Raw genomic sequence first — 15,893 nt, forward strand, 5'->3', positions numbered from 1 at the left:
GAGTTGTCAATTTGTATGGCATACGAATACGTAATTTTCGGATTATTAGTATGACGCTCTAATTAATATTACTAAAATTTCTAATGTATATTTAATGAATAAAATATAAATTTACATAATAAATTTTATGTATTAAACATAAATTATAAATTTTAGTATCACATATAACGACATTAATTATTTTATAACATAATTGACCTATTAGTTTATTTCGTTAGAACGTGTGCTAATAAGTTTAAATATTGTATGACTCATTAATTTTAAATTAATTCATAAAATATATTTTTAAAAAAATTTTAAAAAAATCATATGAACCATTACGGTTGACAGAAGAATAATACATCTTATATTAAATATACCAACAATTTGACTAGTGGGTACAGGGTTTAGAGCAGCTTGTGAAGCCCAGGAAGAAAGATTTTCAATTTTAACCATTGATACTAGACAGGTGGCTGGTGGACAGTGGTCTACCTTTTAGGGGTGCAGAGAAGAGAATCAATCTCAAGGAATTACTCAACTTAATTTTTCTCTCACAAATACCGATTTCTATTATTTCCAACTCAAAATTTCTCCATTCTTTTTGTTTCGGTAGCTCGCGACATCAGATCAACATCGACAGCCTCTCGCGATTGGTTCGATATTCCATTCCCTCTTTCTATTATCTACGCAAAGGTAATTTTATTAGTCTATTCACGATTTGCGGCATCTGATTTTGTAATTTTCACAACAATCGTGTGCACGACTGATTAATTGATTTTGCCAGTAGTAACTAGCAATTCATCTTAACCATATTTTTTCTGTTCCCAATTTTCTTTGGAGAAGGTGAAGCTGAAACCTAATTACAATGTTGTTGTACCCATGTAATGTATTGTCCTGGTAAATATTTAGGTTATTCCATGTATGGATGAAATTGAGCTTTCATGCATTTCTTCATTTGAATTCAATGTTCATATAAAAGGGAGTGTACCTTGAGATTCTGAGAAGATGGCACCTGATAATGATAACCACTAATACAGTAATATGTCTATATGTTTTAAGATGGAATAAACCACATTAAACAAATGATTTTGGGCTGATGTTGATTTGCCTCTTTCTGACAGTGATCCTTAATTGCAATACCAGATATTTCACTTTTCAAGCAACCACCGACTCAAGCAACGGTAATGGGTATAATCAGGAGTTGCTTCTCTTTCATTGCAGGGACGGTCTTTGGGATTTACGTGGCTCAAAGTTATCAAGTTCCTGACGTCAAGAAGGAAGCTGACACTGCCTTGTTACAGGCAAAGCAAGTTGAGGAAAAATATCGCAAGTCCAAGTAAGAACAAGGGTGGTGGTGTGATCATGATAATTTTTGCTTTCTTGGGTTTTGTCCTGCATCGTATAGGATTAGATACCTCTATTAACTACAAATTGGTGGAAAATCTTGACACAAGTGTAATGTGAGAGCTATATTCAGATTCCTAAATCTTGGATAATGCTAGTAGCTTCAAGCCAGAAATTTGTTTAATGGTAAATCGGAATTGTATTTAATAGCCCGGGGAGTGTTATGCCCGGAGTGACAATTAACAAATGTTATTGTTAAAATCATCCTTTAACTGTTGCTCTTGGTGATGATATCTGATTGGAATTTGTTCTTTCAAGATATAATTTTAGTGTTTGTCTGACAAAATGTGTTATGTGGTGTTGGAAAGTGAAGTGAAGTTGTTTGCTGGCTTAACATTCTAACCGGGACATAAAAGCTAAATGCTTGCAAATCAGTATGTATGTCCTTCAAATCAGTATGTATGTCCTTGGTATTGAGGAGAAACTGGTAATAGTATTATTGTCATCGCCTCACTATTTCTTGCATCTTATTTTACCGTTTTTCTTGTTAATTAATTTATCTCTTTATTTCTCATCTCATCATCTATCACTTTCTGTTTCTTCTTTTTTAATTTTTTCTTCTATCTTTCTTTTCTTTTCACTCATTAACCTCAAAAATGATATTAAACTGATAATATTCCACCTCCAATGAAATTAAACTTAAATAATTATTATCATAATATTGTTTCAAATAAAAAATTAAGGTCGTCCACAAATAACACTAATGGTGTTTTTTTTTTACGATACAAGAACATGAGATATGTGAATATGTGTATGGTCACAAGTTCAAATTCAACCTTTCGCAATTTCTTTAGATATGTTCAACATGAAGTGTTTGGTGGAAAGAAAATCAGAAAATGCTAATTGTTACTAATTATTCTTAAAATTTATAGAAAAAAAATTCTACAATAATGTGTAAAAAATTTTACACTGTCATCCAATCATAATTTATTATGAACATCATCCGTATATGACCATTAAATTTATTGATTTACAATTTAGATACAAAATCTTTTAAAAATATGTAATTGAATTTAATTTGATTTAAATATAATATCATATCAAACTATTTTTCACTAGTCAGTTTGAATGATTTTGGAGTTTTAAAAATTAATTTATTATAATTGTATGACTTTTAAATTTATTTTTACTTTGACAATGAACAAAATAAATTGAGACTATGAAATCTAATAATGAATTAAATTATGATCAACCCCTTACAAATCTTATATACAAAAAACTACATTACAAATGGTTTATGATAAATTAATCATGTAAATGTTATAAACTCGCAATTTAGCAAATAAAATGAATCGAATACATATAAAATCACATAGTAATATTACTCTCACGGGTGGAAGGAGCTCAAGCTGCTCAATCAGCAACAATACACAGCAGAAATTAAAAGTCACATACAGTGGAAGGTGGGTTGCAGAGACAAGATAAAATTTTGGGAGGACACATGGACGAATGAGGACAGACCGCTAATGGTGAAATATGCTAACCTGTATCAGATTTCCAATCAACAACAGCAAACAATTAGCCTCATGGGAAATCACAATGAAGAAGGATGGGAATGGAACTTCAGTTGGAGAAGAAATTTATTCGACAATGAGGCTACAATGACTGTTGAGTTTATACAGGAAACTGAAATGCTATCAATACAACAATAGGGAGCAGATTCATGGGTCTGGAGGGCTGACTCGAGTGGAAGTTATTCGACAAAATCAGCATATGATATATTGCTGGAAGTAACAAGGGGGGCTGCAGACAATAGGCCTTTTGTGGAGTTATGGAAACTTAGGATACCACCTAAAGCGGCGACGTTCGCATGGAGGCTCTATAGAAACAGGCTACTGACAAAGACCAATCTAAGGAAGAGACAAGTGGAGATATCTGATGTGACATGCCCTTTATGCAACAATATGGAGGAGGATGCATCACATCTCTTCTTCCAATGCAGCAACATACTCTCCCTGTGGTGGGAATCATTGAGATGGGTGGGAAAAAAGACAGCTTTTCCACAGAACCCAATTGAACACTTTATGCAACACACCAACGGGAATGCCGGTAGCATTAAGGATACAAGATGGAAATGCTGGTGGATAGCCCTCACATGGACCATTTGGTAACATAGAAACAAAGCAGTTTTTGACACGCAGATTTTCGACACAACCAAAGTAATGGATGCCGCACTTCTACTATTATGGTCATGGCGCAAAGTTACGGAGAAGTACTTCACTATGCATTACAACCAATGGTCATCTCAACTCGGGGAGGTATTTGGGTAAATAGGAAAGAAGGGTAATGGTTAGGATTCTCTGTAGTAGATACACCACAGCTGTAATCTCGGTCTTGGACTCAAATGGTATCTAATACTAATATCTAGGATAGTATTGATACCATTTGTGTATAGTACTACTGTTTGTATTTTCAGTACTTCTTGTACTTTGCATATAATATGCATATAATATAATTATCTAATTTTGTTGAGAAAAAAAAAAGTTCTCAAAATTGAGTTCTGACTTAAGGTAGGATAATAAAATTTTATATGATAATATAAAAAATTAATATAAATATAATGTTCAGTTTAGTCATTTTTGTAATAGTAAACTAAATTAAATTATAATAAAAGTGATTTTTTCTATTTAATTTTTTATATCAATTTTCAATTTTTGGGTTGATTTAGTAGTTTAAAATGGTTTCCTTTGATTTTGAATACGTCTAAATCCTCAATTTCTTTCTTGTAATTAAGGCCTCTCTTTTTTTTTTGTAATAAATGGAAATACTGAAAAAAGTTAAAATTTTCATTTCAAGTATATTATTCAATTTATTTTTAAAAAAATTAAATTTATTGACTTTTAAAATAATTATCTTAAAGTAATTAAAACGGTAATTTATGATTAGATAAAAATAAAATTATTTATATATAGATATTAAACTCATTTTATTATCAACTTTTCAACGCATGTAGTTTAAAAATGAAAGATTTATTTTATTTTTCTGAAAACCTTTGTTAAAACATACTCTTAAGATAAAAAAGAAACCTCTTTATAAACAAAAAGGAATCTAACTTCTTAAGATCAAGTCCTAAGAACATTTTAATTTAAATATGAATGATATAGTTTTAACTGGACCTACGTAAAAAAAACTATTTAAATAATTATATTATATATACTCCATTAAAAAAATTATGAAGATTAATTAAAAAATTCGTGGACTTGCGGTTTAGGCTCTTACGAGTTAAGAGAGCATAGTGATGAGTGAAACGACGCGTTTAAAAGCGTAAAGAATAGAAGATAGCCAATGGCGGAGGCGGTGCTTCGTTGTTCCTCAAGTACGGTCTTCTTCTCTGAATCATGGTCTTAGGCTTTCCAGAATTTCATTTTAGTTTCACTGCAATTGCTATTGCTATACTATACATTCCATTCCATTCTTTCGTTCGTTAACTCGCCAAGTCAAATCAATATCCAGAGCTTCCTGCGATTCGGTACGATATTTTATTCCCTCTTTCTATTTATCTATTGAACGGGATTTGTTGATTTGTTTGTCTATTCATGATTTGTGGCTTGTTATTTCGAAATTTTGATGGATCACTTCGTGTGTACGATTGATTAATTGATTAGCCATTAGCAACTCATCATCATAATCATGCTTCTGCTGTTTTGCGTTCCCAGTTTTCTTTGAATCTAGTTATTTTGGGATTAGAATGAAATCAACTGAAAACATTCTGTCTGAGACTGAACTTTGATTTTCTTGCTCGAATCATTTAAATTTATACAAATGGAAGAGTAATTTGTTTGAGAAGGTGAAACTGAAACTGAAACCTAATAATATTGTTGCTCTCTGCATCATCTATGCAATGTGTTGTCCAGGTAGATATTTAGGCTGTTCCATGTATGAGTGAATCAAATTGAGCTACATTTCATGCCTTTGGTTTCAATGAATAATTCAATTTAATGTTTATATAAAGGGAGTGTACCTTGAAAAGATGGAACCTGATAATGTTGACAACTACTATGTTTGAAACCACATTAGGGATGCTCAAAAAAACTAGTTTTAAAAAAATAACTACAACTATAACTAGTTTTACATAACTCATTATATAAAGTAGGTATAAAACTATAACCAATTTTATAGATATGTGTATTTCAAATAACTTAATTTTATTTTAAAAAATAGTTATAGTTATAAGTTGTATAAAATGTTTATTTCAAATAACTTATTTTTATTCATCCATAACTATTAGTAATGGGATTTAGATATAACTTGTTATATAATTGGTTATATAACTAGTTATTGTTGGACAAGTGGCCTTATAAATCTTAAGAAAGGGGGGTTGAATTAAGATTTTACAAACTATTCTCCAATTAAAATTTTTATACAGATTTTAACCCAAGTCCCAAGATTCCTTTTAAAATGAATTCCTAAATAATAATTCAAATTAAACTCACTGAATAGAAATAATAAGCAACAATAAATAAAAGAGTTTGAGGGAAGACAGTTTTTACACTGATTCGACAAAGTCCGTTGCTTACGTCCAGTCCCCAAGGACTCTCTTGGGAGTTCCACTATCTCACAAATCCTTTACAATTTCTGAAACACAAAAGGACAATCCTTCCTTTGTGTTCAGATGACTTACAACAAGAGACTCTCAGTCTCTTGGCCCTTTGATTAGAAAGAGAAGAAGAAGATAATCTCTCTTGAAAGAGATAGATGTTTACAATGAAGCACTCAATTCTTTATTGAATAACACAAGTGTTTGACCAAGGAATGTTGGATGATAAGAGATTTTTGTTTGAGATGATTATGCCTTTTGTGAACAGGAAAAACTTCGATGAAAATTCGCGTCCAAGTCATCTATTTATAGGCCTTTGATAACCATTCAAAAATCAAATGAAAAGATGTGACTGTTGACAGATTTTCTGAAAACTTGTCACTAGTAATCGATTACAATATTTGTGTAATCGATTACACAGTTATTTTTTCTTCAAAAGATGTGACCCTTCATTTGAAAATATTTGAATTCTAACGTTCAGATTTGAAAATATTTGAATTCTAACGTTCAGAGCCACTGGTAATCAATTACATGTTTTGTGTAATCGATTACTGGGTTTCAAAATCAGTTTTAAAACTTTGCAAGCTTTGTTTAGAAATGTTTGGGCTTCTGATAATCGATTACCAGAGAGTAAAATGCTTGGAAAAATTATTGTTAAGATCATTCAAGATGAATTTCAAGGATGAAGAAATCTTTTCAAAACCGATCTTGACCAATCATTTGTGCTTTTCAAAATCTTTTCTAAGAGTCTATCTAAAACCGATCTTAATTCTTATCTTGAGATCTTTGTTTTTGCTTGACATCTTGCTTTCTTCATCCTTGAAATTCATCTTGAATGATCTTTGAAATTCCTTGACATCATCAAAATAATTCTTGAAGCTTTGCTTCTAGAGTTATATATCCATATTTTAAAAACAATAACTAGTTATATCAAATTATACTCATTTTAAAAACTAGTTATAATCTAGTTATTTATTAGGTATGATTATAGTTATGTAAATACTCAAATCATGAACACCCCTAAACTGCATAAACAAATGACTTTCTCAAATGATTTTGACTTGATTCTGATTTGCTTCTGTCTGACAGTGATTCTTGCAAACCATATATTTCACAGCAAGCAAGCACTCAAGCAACTGTAATAATGGGTATAATCAGGAGTAGCTTCTCTTTCATTGCAGGGACAGCCTTTGGGGTTTACTTGGTTCAGAATTATCAAATCCCTAACATCAGGAAGTTAGCTGACACTGCCTTGTTACAGGCAAAGCAAGTTGAGGAAAAATATCGCAAGTCTAAGAAGAAAGGTGGTGATGATGATTAACTATGATTAGAATGTCCATGTCCCCCCACATTGGAATCAGGTTCTTGTTTTTGTATTTTTTATTCTTGTCCTGCATCTTATTGGATCAGGTACCTTTACTAGCTAGAGTACTTGGAAAACACAAATTAGTGGAAGATCTTTACACAAGGAAGTGTTCTTCGCATTTATAAACTTATTATTGAATCCAATTTTCACGGGAATTGATATCATTCTTTTGTCTTGTTCCAAAATTTGATTTAAGGGTACAAGTTGAAGAAGTGTAATGTGAGTTATACAAAAATTCTTAAATATTGGATAATGTTTGCTCCAATTCAGAAATATGTTTAATGATAATCAGAATTGTATAGCCCGGGGGGTGTTATGCTCGTAATGACAATTAAAATAATTATTTTGTTCTGTTGCTCTTGGCGATGATATCTGATTGGGATTTGTTCTTTCAAAATATTATTTTGTTTGTTTAACAAAATACGTGTGTAATGTGGTATGGAAAAGTGAAGTTGCTTGCTGGCTTAACATTCTGAAAGGGATAAAAAAAAAAGAAGCTAAAAAGCTCTTGCATTTCCTCCATCAAATCAGTCAGTGTTTATCCATTAGCTTTTACATTTGCCAACTGAAAATTAAAACTAAGAGGGAAACAGAAGTAAAATGCCATTAGTGTTTGATCGAGCATTTGTTTTTTCTATGAATTCCTTGAAGTGATTGATTGGATAGAGAGATGGTGCTAGAGGCGATCATCGTATCTATTGAATTAAGGAGATTGATTACTGATCTAAAACGATTATTTGTTTCTTCTTACTTCTTGCAATTCAAATGTATATGTATTTACAGATCTCAGAAATCAACTTGTTTCACTGAGTTATCAACAAATTAAACTGAGCAGCTGACGATTCTTCATTGCATGTACAATTTCGAATTTCCCTCGAATGAGAATGAGATGCCCTTAATACCAAAATCTGTCAGTTTGGAATTTTTCCATGTATCTTTCAACACGATTCTCCTTTCTCAAATTTTATTGTGTTTAGAAAAACTAAATGCCAGTGTACTTTTACTATACAATTCTTGGGTTAGAAATCTAATGCGCTATAAGTTTTGGAAATTTCAAATCACTTTTCTCAGGATTACTTCTTATGAAACTTCTAAATATTTCAACTTTCTCCATTCTTTGAATTCCAAGACCCTGTCTAAAATATTGACATGCAGTGGTGTTTTTAGTTTTGCTTATTTTTATTGAAAACTCCTTTTTACAGCACACATCTTTTTTTTTTCTTTATTGCTAATATCCAAATAAATTTATCTTTTTTTGTCATAATTTTCATCTTTTATTTTTCTCGCTCGACAAACTACTTCATCTCGGAATCAAATCTCCAAATCGTTCCCTACACAACCCATAATCTTTTTCTTTCTTACTTTTGTTGAAACTTGAAAGCGTAACACATCTGAAAACATTAACTAGAGTTAGAATCCTACTCCCAAAACCTTGACTTTCTTCTAAAATCCTAAAAATATCACAATCTAATTATCTTAAAATAAAATCTATAAATATGAAATCAAAATAAAGTAGATTGAAATGTAATATCTATTGCAGAAATATTTAAACATATTTAATCTCTTTAATAAAAAAAAAAAGCTTGGATCCTAGATCCTAATAGGTTTGCGGTGCAGAGGTATCACTTGGTGTGTTTTTATGTGTCTTTCCTGCAGGAGAAACAAACGACATAACATAACATAAATCTCCTGTCTGCAAGAAAGTAATTTGAGGTGGGAGCTTTCAATTACTTGAACTAAAATCATTGTCTTTGAATGGAATCGGAGAGAGCTCCAATTGAAAGGGACTAATATCAAATTTGTCATAACCAGAAATAGGCACAACTTTGTTAGTCCCCAGGTTTGCAGTGTAAATCCCATCAACATAGGAATGCAAATAAACAATGTCCTCATCATAGGGATGAAACTCCCCTACGCGCTTATAATAATTACTGCAAAACCTGGTGGGAAGATGTTCTATTGGAAGCAAATATTGAACTAAGCTGGAAGAAAAACGTGAAACTCATGTTTCTGAGAAGAAAAATATCAGGTGGTGCAGTGAAAGCTACGCTTGGCTCTTGATGATCAAAACTGCAACTTCACTTATTAAATGCACGTGAGGGCTTATATATGTACAAGCACGAGAGTGGTTACAACAGAAATAACTATCATAACTAACTCTAACAAGATGCTGTTAAGATCCCCCCCTTAAGCTGGGAATGGATATTCATCATTCCCAGCTTGGTACAAAGGTGTTGAAAAATAGAAGGAGATAAAGCCTTGGTGAAGATATCTGCGAGTTGCATAGAGGATGAGACCGGAAGAAGCTTTATGAGACCCATGGTGACTTTGTGACGGACAATATGGCAATCAATCTCGATGTGCTTCGTGCGTTCGTGAAAGACAAGATTTGTTGCTATCTGAATTGCAGACTGATTATCACAATACAAGGTAGCGGGCTTGATGAATGTGATACGAAAGTCTTGGAGGAGGTATGTTAACCACTGCAATTCACAAGTAGTCGAAGCTAGAGCTCGGTATTCGGCTTCCGAAGAACTACGTGAAACTGTAGATTGCTTTTTAGATTGCCAAGAGATGAGGGAAGAACCGAAGTAGATCAGGAATCCCGTGGTAGATTTCCTGGAATCTGGGCATCCTGCCCAGTCGGAGTCGCTGAAGGCTCGAAGCTGAAGAGTGTTTGTTGCCGGGAAAAATAGGCCAGACCCGGGTGTTCCCTTGAGATACCGAAGCACTCGATAAGCAGCCCGTTGATGAACATTGGTCGGACTAGACATGTATTGACTGAGTTGTTGGACGGCATACGCAATGTCAGGTCGAGAGTTAGTGAGGTATATGAGTCTCCCGATAGGACGAAGAAGACTCAGCGGATAAGGGAGTGCCTACCATAGCCTGCAACTTGGTAGAGTAGTCCATTGGGGTGGTGTTTGGTCGACACCCGAGCATTCCTGAATCGGATAGTATATCTAGAACATATTTTCGTTGACACAAGTGTATCCCTGCTGAAGTGCGTGCAATTTCGAACCCAAGGAAGAACTTCAAAGTCCCGAGATCTTTTATCTTGAATGCCTGATCAAGGAGCATGGTTATGTCTTGTATTTCGTTGATGCTATTCCCTGTGAGGATGATATCATCTACGTAAACTAAGAGCACCGTTGTTATAGAACCAGTAAACCGCAAGAAGAGAGAGTGATCTGAATTAGATTTTTGAAAGCCATGGGATACCAGGAAACCTGACAACTTTGTGAACCATTGACGGCTCGCCTGCTTGAGGCCGTAAAGGGAACGCTGCAAGCGACATACCAGTTGAGGATTCGAAACGGTCAATCCCGGTGGAACCTGCATATAAACTTCTTCATCAAGTTCTCCGTGGAGGAAAGCGTTATTAACGTCCAGTTGCCGCAGATGCCATTGATTCACTGCAGCAAGGGCAAGAAGAAGACGAACGGTAGTCAACTTTGCTACAGGAGAGAACATATCAAGATAATCAAGTCCCTCCATCTGTGTGTAACCCTTTGCCACTAAACGTGCTTTATATCTTTCAATCGAACCATCAGCGCGATACTTGATCTTGTAAATCCACCTGCAACCAATGGCGGTTTTCTGTGGAGGAAGAAGAGTGAGCCTTCAGGTCTCATTCGACTGTAGGGCTTGTAGTTCAGCCTTCATTGCCTTAATCCAACAGTCGTGCCGTGAAGCCTCAACATAAGAAGAAGGTTCTACGGTTGATGATATGGATAAGACGAAGTGTTTGTGTGTGGGTGAAAGACGCGAGTATGACAAAACGGAACTTAGGGGATAACGAACAAACGTGGAAGCACTGGTATTGTTGATGGAGAGATTATCTACAAATAGGTGGGTGCATGTCTAGTTCGTGTGGAACGTCTTGGTGGTGAGGAAGAAGATTCCGTTAGGTGGTCTACGTTTATGGGTTCTTGTGTGATAGGCTCTATAGGTGAATCATATTGGTTAGTGGAGAACGAGGCTGGTAATGGTGTACTGGAATTGGAGTCAGGTTGTCGTATTTCAGAAATTTGTGGGAAATAGTTCTCATAGAAGATGACATTTCGTGATGATATGATGTCATGTGAATGCATGTTGTAAACCTGATATCCCTTTGTGTTTGCTTTGAAACCAATGAAAATACATGGGTGTGCTCTGGGATCGAGTTTCTTTCGATTAGCTTTGAGCGTGCTAACATAACATAAGCAACCGAAAACCCGAAGGTTAGCTATATCTAAAGGACGACCATGGAGTTTTTCGTATGGTGATATGTCATGCAGAAAAGGAGTGGGAATGATGTTTACTAAATATACAGCATGAGTTAACGTGTAGCACCAGAAACCAGGAGGTAAATTTGCCTGAAACAAAAGTGCACGTGTGACGTTAAGTAAGTGTTGATGTTTTCGTTCAGCTATGCCGTTTTGTTCAGGCGTTTCTACACACGTGGTTTGATGCACTATTCCTTTTGAAGCATAGAAGCCATGCATCATGAACTCAGGCCCGTTGTCACTTCTTATTATTTTAACTTTGCTATCATATTGGGTTTCAATGGACGTAATGAAATTCATGATAATGGGCCATGTTTCAGCTTTATTATGCATGAGATGTACCCATGTAAATCGTGAATGATTATCGACAATTGTTAAGAAGTATTTGTGACCATGCATAGATGGTTTTGAACACGGGCCCCATATGTCCATATGAAGTAAATCAAAAACATGAGATGCATGAGAGATGCTAGAGGGAAAAGGTAGTTTCTTATGCTTTGCATAGTGACAAGTGTTACATGTAAAACTTTTATCATTGCTTAGAATAGGGTAGTACGATTTCATACATTGTAATCTCTCAGTTGAGGGGTGGCCCATTCGAAAGTGCCATAGGTCTATGGGAAGGATATTGCACTTAGGGTGAACAACGGTTGAACATATAGTTTTGGTGGTTAGCTGGTCTGGTATTAGTTGATAAAGACCATGTCTCGCCTCAACTATACCAATCTTCATACGTTTGTTCGTATCCTGCAACATGCATGAATTGGAAGAAAATATCAATGCACAATCAGTAGATGATACGAGTTTTGAAATGGAAATAATATTGAAGGTGAATGTGGGTATAAATAAGACATTAAACAGTGTTATAGTGGGTGAGAGGTGTACGATTCCGGAATGAGTAGCGTGGACATGATGACCGTTAGGAAGCTTTACAGTGACTGGATTGATGCGTTCATAGGAATGAAGATTGTCGAGAGATGAAGTAACGTGATCTGTGGCTCCTAAATCTAATATCCAAGAGGTAGATTTTGTAGTTACAGGAGGTAGAGCCTTACCTGGACTTGATGTTTTATCAATAGTGCACGACGAGATGGAAGCAACCTGTTTGGGTTGATCAGTTGCTGAGTTTCCGGCGGTCGGCCGTTGGATTAAAGCAAGTAGGGCCTTGTACTGCTCCGGTGAGAATCGTACGAGTTCCTGGGATTCACGATGTTGCATGTGATCATCTTCAGGTTTTCCATCTGTAGCTACTACATTATTCACGTTTCTTCCATTGTATGGCTTGTATCCCGGCGGATAACCATGCTTTTGATAGCAGACGTCGACGGTGTGGCCGGTTTTACCACAGTGGGTGCACGTCTTTCTCCCACCTGTATTCTTGCTTCTTCCTTCACGATTAAGGGGCACGCCGTGTTTCTTGTAGCACACATTTTCCGTGTGACCAGTACGTCCACAGTAGTCACATATAATTCTTGCAGCGTTAATAGAAATGTCTTTAGGTTCTAAGTTGAGATCAGGGGTTGAGTTACCTATTAGTTGCCGTTCTTGTTGTGCCACATAGGAGAAGATTCTTGATATAGCAAGTATGGGGTCCATGAGGAGCACATGGGATCGAACGTTAGCATATTGCTCATTCAAGCCGCGTAGAAACTGCATAGCTCGATCTTCTGTTTTCCTTTATGCAATGACGGTGAAGGTGGAGCAGGTACATCTAATGTTGCAGGTGCAGACCGGGTCCGGTCTGAAATTTTCAATTTCGTCCCAAATAACACGAAGGCGAGTGAAATATTCCGTCACGGAGAGTGCTCCTTGTTTCAGTGTCGAAGCCTCTTGTTGAAGATCGGAAATCCTTAGAAGATCTCCTTGCGAGTATCTTGACTTCAAGTCTCGCCATATCTCTTCCGCTTTGTCCATCCAAAGGATGCTCTGCCTTATGGAGGTTGCAACGGAATGAACTAACCACGACACTACCATATTATTGCATCGTCGCCAAGCTGCATACATTCTGTCTGTTTTGAGTGGTTTCGGCGCGCTTCCGTCGACGAACTCCAGCTTGTTTTTGGCACTTAATGCCGTGATCATGGATCGGCTCCAGGAATGGTAATTGGTCGAGTCCAGGACAGGTGAGACGAGAGCTGTAGCTGGGTTCTCACTTGGATGGAGATACAGATAGCTCTCAGTGCTATTGAGTACTGTTTCGTTCATGGTGAAGGTTTAGTGTTTGGGAGAAAGGAAAGAAGAAAAGAGTGCGCAGCAGAGCTCCTCGTTTAGAAGAGCTCTGATACCATGTTGGAAGCAAATATTGAACTAAGCTGGAAGAAAAACGTGAAACTCATGTTTCTGAGAAGAAAAATATCAGGTGGTGCAGTGAAAGCTACGCTTGGCTCTTGATGATCAAAACTGCAACTTCACTTATTAAATGCACGTGAGGGCTTATATATGTACAAGCACGAGAGTGGTTACAACAGAAATAACTATCATAACTAACTCTAACAAGATGTTGTTAAGATGTTCCATGAGATTGATCATATGCACCAAATGCCATGTACCAGGGAACACCAGTTCGCACACTCTCAAATCATTATTGTCAATATCAGCAATCCTCAAAGTCTCACCAGAGCACCCAAGGTATCCAAAGCTCATTGTATTCATGGCATCAGCATCTTCAGGGTAATCAATGGTACTACAAAAATCATGAAAATGGGATCGAACACAAAAATACTCGTCCATCCCATGAAACACAGGTACCCTCCAAATGCGAAACTAAGCATCCAATGAGGAGCAAAAGCAAAACCATCCACACAATTCATTAATATTTGTCTCTGAAGAGAAAACTTCCACTTTAAAGTGATAGGTTCTTCTTATAAAGGTTCTTCTTCTTTGAAATCATAAGTTTGGGAAAGAAAGTCAACAGCAAAAATAAACCGTTAAAGTCCAAATCTGAAGGGAAGAAACCGAGCATAAGTTGGCGGGGTGAAAGAGAGTGCTGGCGAGACACAAATTTTGTTGGGAAAGAAGGACTTGAAATTAGTCTCAGCCAACGCTTGCACACACTTGCATTTTGCAGTGAATCTAAATGGTAATCGAATGAATATTTCTCCCAACACATCATTGGATAAATTATTTATACTGCCCATCGAAGAAGAAGAAGAAGAAGAAGAAGAAGAAGAAGAAGAAGAAGAGTACTTCACAGATGGTTAGGAGAATGAGAGACATGAGCCATGTGCATACAATACAAAAATAACAAAACACAGTAATGGCTACATGGTGAATATACTGATAGATTATAATGTTTGTTTTTTCCACAAAACCACGCGTAGGGAGAAGGAATTTTTTTGACAAAGTCAATTGTAGGTTTCATTGGGTTGGTCCGTTTCATAATCTGATTCCTCAACCCTTTTAATATGCTTCAACTTTTTTATGCTTTTCTCTGATTGTTTGAATTTTTTTAATATATCATAAGCGGGTTACATTTTCCTTCAAATGTTTTAAAACTAGGTCTATAAATTAATAAATGACGACCTTGAATGATAGAGCATGAGACATAAAAGAAAAAGTAAAATTCATTTATCTCACAGACCATGCTTATCTAACATGTCTAAAACGCGAGTTTTGTGGGTCACACCTTAAATAAGCCAAACCGGTCTGTCTACCCACCCCTAATAGTTACATATATAGTTAATACATAGAATAATTAAAGAGTTAATAAGTAAGTTAGTTAATTAGAGGTTGAGAAAATTAGAGAAACAAGACATCTTATCTATTATCTATAAATAAACAAAAGAATTGATAAGGAGAATTTATCTTGTGATTTGAGAGAATATTTAAATTTTGGTAGGAGTGTCCATACATCTCGAAAGTCTTAGGAATCATTTGAAAACATCTTTTTATAATAGAAGTTTTTTTTTCTCTATAATTTTGATCTAAATTCTACCAACTAGTTTTTCACATTTGTACCATAGAAAAGAGTTTTTCAAGAGAGAAAATCGATTCTATCATAATTAAAAATATTTTACAAAGATTTTTTAAAATCTAGTTAGAGATGGAAAGGTATAATAAGATAATTGAGGTTTGCCAAACATATAACGAGTAAGGTAAAACATCTTTATAAGCAAGCATTTTATAAGAAATTATCAAAACATCACCACTTAAGGAAGTTTGACACCACACTTTAACCTAAAACCTTAAGACTCAAGTTTATGAGTTTACTCCTCACTTATATGGTGCTCAATCTTTCACTTTTATCCGATGTGGGACTTCACCATACACTTGTACTCCAATATCAAATCCCATGTTCTTGACAAGATTAGTTCCCACACCCTCAAATCATTATTGCCAA

At 35.2% G+C, this 15,893-nt stretch overlaps 1 long non-coding RNA gene across 1 annotated transcript; it reads left to right on the top strand.

Annotated features, from left to right (window-relative positions):
• Window positions 1-390: 390 nt before the first annotated feature.
• On the top strand, window positions 391-1,644 carry LOC114422927. Its single transcript, XR_003668768.1, has 2 exons — window positions 391-672; window positions 1,101-1,644. It is a non-coding gene; the product is annotated as an uncharacterized LOC114422927 (long non-coding RNA).
• The last annotated feature ends 14,249 nt before the right edge of the window (window positions 1,645-15,893 follow it).

Source organism: Glycine soja, chromosome 8 (genome assembly GCF_004193775.1).
Source record: "Glycine soja cultivar W05 chromosome 8, ASM419377v2, whole genome shotgun sequence".
Taxonomy (NCBI): domain Eukaryota; kingdom Viridiplantae; phylum Streptophyta; class Magnoliopsida; order Fabales; family Fabaceae; genus Glycine; species Glycine soja.